The sequence below is a fragment of the Hydra vulgaris genome, chromosome 08 (assembly GCF_038396675.1).
Source record: "Hydra vulgaris chromosome 08, alternate assembly HydraT2T_AEP".
NCBI classification, from domain to species: domain Eukaryota; kingdom Metazoa; phylum Cnidaria; class Hydrozoa; order Anthoathecata; family Hydridae; genus Hydra; species Hydra vulgaris.
In genome coordinates, this window is record NC_088927.1 from 20,170,566 (window position 1) to 20,177,500 (window position 6,935).

The window sequence follows — 6,935 nt, forward strand, 5'->3', positions numbered from 1 at the left end:
TCTTTTGTTACTGTAACTAATACTGTTGTAAAGAATTTCAATTATTTTAATCTTTGATTTAAAACAAAATAAACCATAAAAGTTTTCATTAAGTTCCAATTAAAATAATTAAAATTGAACCCAAAAAATTATTAAAAAGAAAAAGAAATTAAAAAAAAGAAATAAAAAAAAAAAAAAGTCAACAATGTCAGATTAGAAAAAAGTATTATTTTGTTATTTCTACAAACTCTTAAAGTTGTGAAATGTATGATTTTGTTCACTAACAGTTACTGTTATCTGATGTTTATAAACAATTTTTTGTAAAGATACATGATTGTTTATGATCTTTAATTAATCTTGAGATTATTTGAACCACTGGTTAGTTATTTGTAAAATTGCTCTCATATGGTTTTGCCACATGAGTTTTATAACCTATGTGGCTTGATGTATTTAAAATAAATTACATTATTTTTAATTCAAAAAAATGTCTGCATAAAGGTTTGTGCCTAAGAAGTCCAAATGAGGCCATATATGCAAGATTTCCATATGGATGTATAGTGGCTCACTGGCATGTATGTTTTTGTCATCAACATAATTCAAGGCAGTTAGTATAATTTTTAGTTTATAGCCCAGTCAAATTAGATTTTGATCTGGAAAAAATTAGGCGCAAACTGAAAATTGCTGGAAATGTTCTGCATGTACTCCTGATTCATATTAGAAAAATTGGCCGAATTGGATTAAAGCTTTATCTAAAATCCAAGATGGTGTTTAAAATATCATTTGTAACATCTGAGCCTGTAGATCATCTAGAAACATGATTCTTGTGTCTTGTATAATGTTTGTGAGGTCAAGGAATTCATTTCCGACATTTTTAGTTTTATAAAAAACAAAATGGTTCTCAAAATCCAAGATAGTGGCCAGTCTGAAATGCCTAATATCTCACCTTGTTGATCAATTTGAAGTATGGTTTTTGCAATTAGTATTATGTTCTTTAGGTCAGGAAATTAATTAAAAAAATTTTTTTTTGTGTGATCAAACAAAATGATTGTCAATATCCAAGATGACTGTCCAAACAGCATCCCAACTAAAATATGAAAGTTTTTATATCACTTGGAAAACAATTCTTGTGTCTTGTATAATATCATTGGGAATAAAAAGATGTAACGAGTTAATAATGATTTTTCAATAACTGTTTCATACATCTCGGTATAAAGTAATCGTTTAACCAACCAGTATACCAGTCTTAAACAAGTTTGCTTGGCAGAAAATGTTATTGTATATACAAATATCAAATAAAGAAACCGAAAATTCTAACTATATCACACTGTTTATAGAACAATAGCTTAACTACACGTATGTCAAAATGTTACAAAAATATCATAGTCATGTTTACTCTCTATGCAAGTTGTCTTCGTTTTTAACAGAACAAGGAGGCACAAGAGAATTTTTTATCTAATCACTTGAAAAATCAACTTTTATTATCAAAAAGATTTTTCAGGATTGGTCTACCTGCTATACGTGTTATACCCTTCCTTGATATTTTGTTTGGTTCATGGAAAACCAGACAGTGTCCTGTAATTGGGTGAAATATGTGTTGATTTCAAATTAAATTAACATTGAAACCAAAATGAAAAAGGAAAGATATCTTTCCAATTCACCATTGTCATTTTATGTAATTTTTAAAGGATCCTGACAATCCCTTAAGTTAATACATAATGCTATTATTAAAAGTTTGACAAGTTCAACAGAATTAACTGTGATCTTAAACCTTCATAAGTTTGCCAAGTAATAGCCATATTACTTTTCTCATTTTTTGAAAAATATCTTCATATCTTGATTCAGTAGAAAAAATGCAATGAGAAAGATACTTTAAAAATGCTTCTTTTAGCCATGTAAATCAAACATCATTTTTTATCAGAATATGGTTTCAAAAAGAATTCCTTTTTAATATACAATTGTTTGTATTCTGAACATTTAGCCAATCAAAAAAATCATTAAAATGATTGCAAAACTGTGCTGTCCTAACAGTATCTGATGGTGTATAGATTTCTAATGCATTACTACACAAATTACTTACAACTTGTTTAGCTAAACAAACATTGTTGTAAATAAGTTATTTCAATGTGCTCAACAGTTAGCTTAACACATGCATGCAATTGACATTTTAAATTTATAAGCAACAGTTAGTTTTGCAGCTAATTCCAAACAGTAATATATTATTGCTGGATGATAGCAAATCCCTTTAAGCTTTTTAAATATTTATGCTACTGATCCCAAAACATAAATGGTTCATAAATGGAGAAATCTGACTTTTATAAGCTCTTGACATTATTTGAACTAAATCACTTTCAAATATTTTTACTGATAGCTCACTGAGTGCTCAATCTCCTGCTTATTCAAAGCTAATTTATTTTTTGTTTCTTTATTTTCCAGACGAACACTCAGTAAGGTAATGGAGATGTATATATAATTGGAGCATTTAGTTTAGCAGGGAATCTAACATTAACTTTTTTTTGTTTTTAAATATATGATGTTACTTTTTTCAATGCTTTTGCTTTGAGAAAAGCAACTATTTTGCATCTACTCAATCAGCATAATACATGACTATAATTGAAACTACTGTCTGATTTAATGGAAACTTTCTTGTTGAAATAAAAATAAATCAATTTTTTTTGAAATACAATATTTAATGTAAGTGTTTGATTTTATTGTAAATACTGAGTGAGCTGAAAAAAATATTTAAATATAATTAAAAAAAATTAAAAGTAAAGCTTTATTTTTCATTCCTGACAAAACTTTATAAAAAAGAATATTTAAATCAAAGTCAAATAATACTTTTTTCTCAAAAACCTTCTCTTTTAATAATTTTTTTCTATGAAACTCCTTAAGCTATGGCAGGTTTTTTCAATGTAGTCTGCTGAAATTCTGTTCTATGCTTTGACCATGGATATCTTCAGTGTCTCAATATTGGGAAGAGGTTTGTTACATGCATCAGTTTAAAGTTATGCTCAGATAGAATAGTCTAGTCGGTTGATATCTGGTGAGTTTGGCAGCCACAATTTCTTTTGCTTAAAATTTCTGATGTTTAACCTTAGCCATTCCTGCATTTTTTTTTATATTTGGCATGGAGCCTTATCTTGGGTAAACACTACCTTGTCATCAGGGTTGAAAGTTTTAGGTATGTTTCTAAAGTTTTAGATATGTTTCTAGAATGTTTATGTTAGCAGTAGTGTCAAGTTTGACCCCTTTTCAAGCAATACCAGGGGCATTTTTTCCGCCTGAAAATATAATAGCAAAAACCATTATTTGACTAGAATGTGTTATCTTAAAACTGTGTCAGTATTAGTCAGGAATGTTATCACCATCCCATCTGACTAAAACCCTATCATTTTGATGGTTTGAGATCTTGTCCACTGTAAAAATTTTTTTATCCTTTTCTACTCTATTATTTCAAACAATAAAATCAACATGTCTTTTTTAAGAAAATCAAGGATATGCTTGCATCTGTCCAACCTTTTTTGTATGTTAGCAGCAATGAGTAATGGTTTTAGCAGTTCAAGCTGACGACCTAGCTCCAACATCATCTTTTAAGAGTGTTCTCGTTGTTGTATTTCCCATGTTTATCCCCTTGGACATCTTGCTGATTGATCTCACAGGGTTTCAAGCAAGCCTGGCTTTTCAGTTCTAATTGCTGCTGGTATTCTTTTTTATCTTAGTCTTCCACTGTCTTTTTTCTTTTTACATGACCACATGCCTGAAAACAAACTTAAACATGAAAAGCTGTTGCTCTACAAGGGTGGTCTGAAAAATTCCCAACCTCGACGTGAAGATGGCAGCACTCGTAAATAAAAACAAGTGAATTTTGTTTGTTCATATGTTGGTAGTTATTCACCAAAGTTTTAGCCATTTTGAACGCGCAGTTGTTATGTAACAGTCGTTTGAGTGAGTTGATGTGAGTAATTTTGTAAAAATGGACAAAATCGAGTATCGAGCTGTCATTAAATATTTGTTTTTGAAAATCAAAGATACGCAAATCAAAGATGAGATGGGTTCTGTGTATGGGGACTCTGCACCATCATTTACCACAGTGAAATTTTGGGCAGCTGAATTCAAACGTGGCTGTCAGAATTTTGGAGACAATGAACGTTTAGGATGTCCAAAAACTGCAACTACCGATGAAAACATCACCAAAGTTCACCAAATGGTGCTAGACAATCGCCGAATTAAAGTGAGAGAGATAGCAGAGGCTATGAACAAATCAAAAGAATGTGCTTGTCATATATTAAATGAAAATTTAGGCATGAGAAAGCTACTTTATGGGGAACTGGCTCCAAAAAAAGCAAAAACTGTTTTTCAGCTGAAAAAGTGATGGCAACTGTTTTTTGGGATAGTCGTGGAGTTATTTTAATCGATTATCTTCAAAAAGGAAAAACCATTACAGGAGCATACTACGCATCATTGCTTGACAAGCTAAAGGAATAACTTGTGGAAAAACGGCCACATTTTCAGAAAAAAAAACCCTGTTTCACCAAGACAATGCACTGTCTCTCACCTCAGCGGTTGCCATGGTGAAAATCCACAACTTACTGTTTGAAATGCTTGACCATCCGCCTTACTCACCAGATCTGGCCCCAAGCAACTTCTTTTTGTTCCCTAATTTAGAAATTGTGCTCGTAGGTCAGAGATTTTCATCAAATGAAGAGGCAATCACCTTCGTGAACAATTATTTTGCAGAAATAATCGCTGAGTACTATTTGGATGGGTTACGGAGACGGGAGCATCGCTGGGAAAAGTGTATAGAGTTACAAGGAGATTATGTTAAAAAATAAAAAATAATTTTCAAAAAAATGTCTTTTACCTTTGATAGGTTGTAAACTTTTCAGACCACCCTCGTATGGACAACCAGACTTCAGTAATTTATTGGGTGGAATTCCAACTCTTAGAAGTTTAATAATTTGTTCATGTCTTGAATTCATTTTTACATTTTTTTGGAAAAAAAGATTTTTTCTTTAAAGATGTCTAATTGGCACTTTATCTATCTATAAAATTAAAAAAGTCTTGGAAGTTTTATCCCAGCTTTACCAAACCTATCCTAATTTAACGCAAATTTTTCGTTTATTTAGTTGGAAATTTTTCAGCTAACCCAGCACATAATAATTTTAGAAAATAGATAAGACCATCAAAATAGATTTGATGCAGAAATATCACTTAAAATTTGAGACTAGGTTTAATTAGCAATAATTAATTAGTAAGTTTGATAAAATAATTAGTATTTGGTATCAAATTCCTTTATCAAGTTGTATATAAATTGTCTTATTATTTTTTGTTTAAATAATTTAAGAAGCCAAGTCTAAAAGCCCTAAAAAGTGATGTGTATGATTTTTATCAAAAAAAGCATGGAAATGGAAAGCATGTTATTTCGAACCATTTTTCAAGGTGAAAGGCTACTCTAAAGCAATTTATAGTTGAATGCATGGTTACAATCAAGATAAACCATGGGGTCGGAAACCTGGAAGTGGAAGAAGGCCTACCTTTAATACAAAAAATGACTGCATCAAATTAAGAAAAATGTTTAATCATTGAAGAGGTCCACTTTCAAAGACTGCTAGAAGGGTTGGTTGTAGTAAAAGCACTATCGAACAAATCGTAAATGCATTAAAAAGCCTTTGTTATATAAAAAAAAAAAGATAAGGCAGAACTCCTATATGGAGGCTTTAGGACCACCAAAAAAGTTGTCAACCTTATTCAAAATATCGTGACCAAATTTATTATTGACGATGAGTCTTACTTTAATTTGTCAAATAGCACGCTGACTGGTAATAATACATACCATTCAAATGATCGTATGACGTTGCAAAATTTGAAAAAAAATAGATTTTATGGATCTCCCCACGAGGGGAGATCCATATAAACAATTTACATTGTTCCTTCTGACCTAGCAAGAAACCAAGAGATCTATTTAAAAGTGTTTTTAAAAGTGTTTCCCACCTTTAATTAATAAACATTGAGACACTAAGTACATCTTTTGGGTTAGCTTAGCAGCATTTACGATGCTAATTCAGCTTATTATTTAAATTATTAGACTTAGCTATTGATTTTAAAAACATAAGATTACATTTATTTATAAAATTTTATTGCTTTTTTATTACTTGAAGACCCTGTACATCTATTTACAACCAATTCACTAGACTCGAATATATTTAAGCAATTATCTTCAATAAAATTATTTTTAAATATTTTTTAAACTTATTTATTTGAATATTTTTGAGTTACCAAGTATATCGATAAAAAAATATATATAACTAATAAAATAAATAAATAAAATTGTATTAAATAATGTGAATAAAAATGTTTTTAAAATAAACCAGTCATTGCTCTCCTATGCAAACTGATATATAATATTTTCTAATAATGTATCATTTTAAAATATAAAATGCATAAATGCATAACATTCACTATGCTATTTCAGTAACAAATTGGCTAAAAACCCAGAAGGTACCATTTGTTCAAATAAAAGACAACCCTACAAAAAGGCATGTGTTGGTTGTGTTATAAAGTTTAAATTTTGTCACATCAGGGCTTAAACTCTCTGTCACAAGTAACAAACCATCAACCTGCTTACACAATTTAAGAACTAATATTTTTTATTAAAAAATTGTTTGTAATTTGCAAAATGGTTTATATATAGACTTAAATGCAATTACGCTCTTTGGAATTAAAGCATCTCTGTTAGAAATGATGTTAGATTCTTTTTGTATACGTGAAATTTTTAATGATCTTATACTGTTATTATAAGATATCATATCTAATAGATAATGCTTTTCTAAAATAAAAAAATGCTTTATTTCTATTTGAGTCTTTAAACTTAAATCTTTAACAGGATCTTAAAGATTAATGGCAATCAGACATTTCCTTCAAGAAGTATTAAAACTATCATTAAAAACATTTTTTTATAT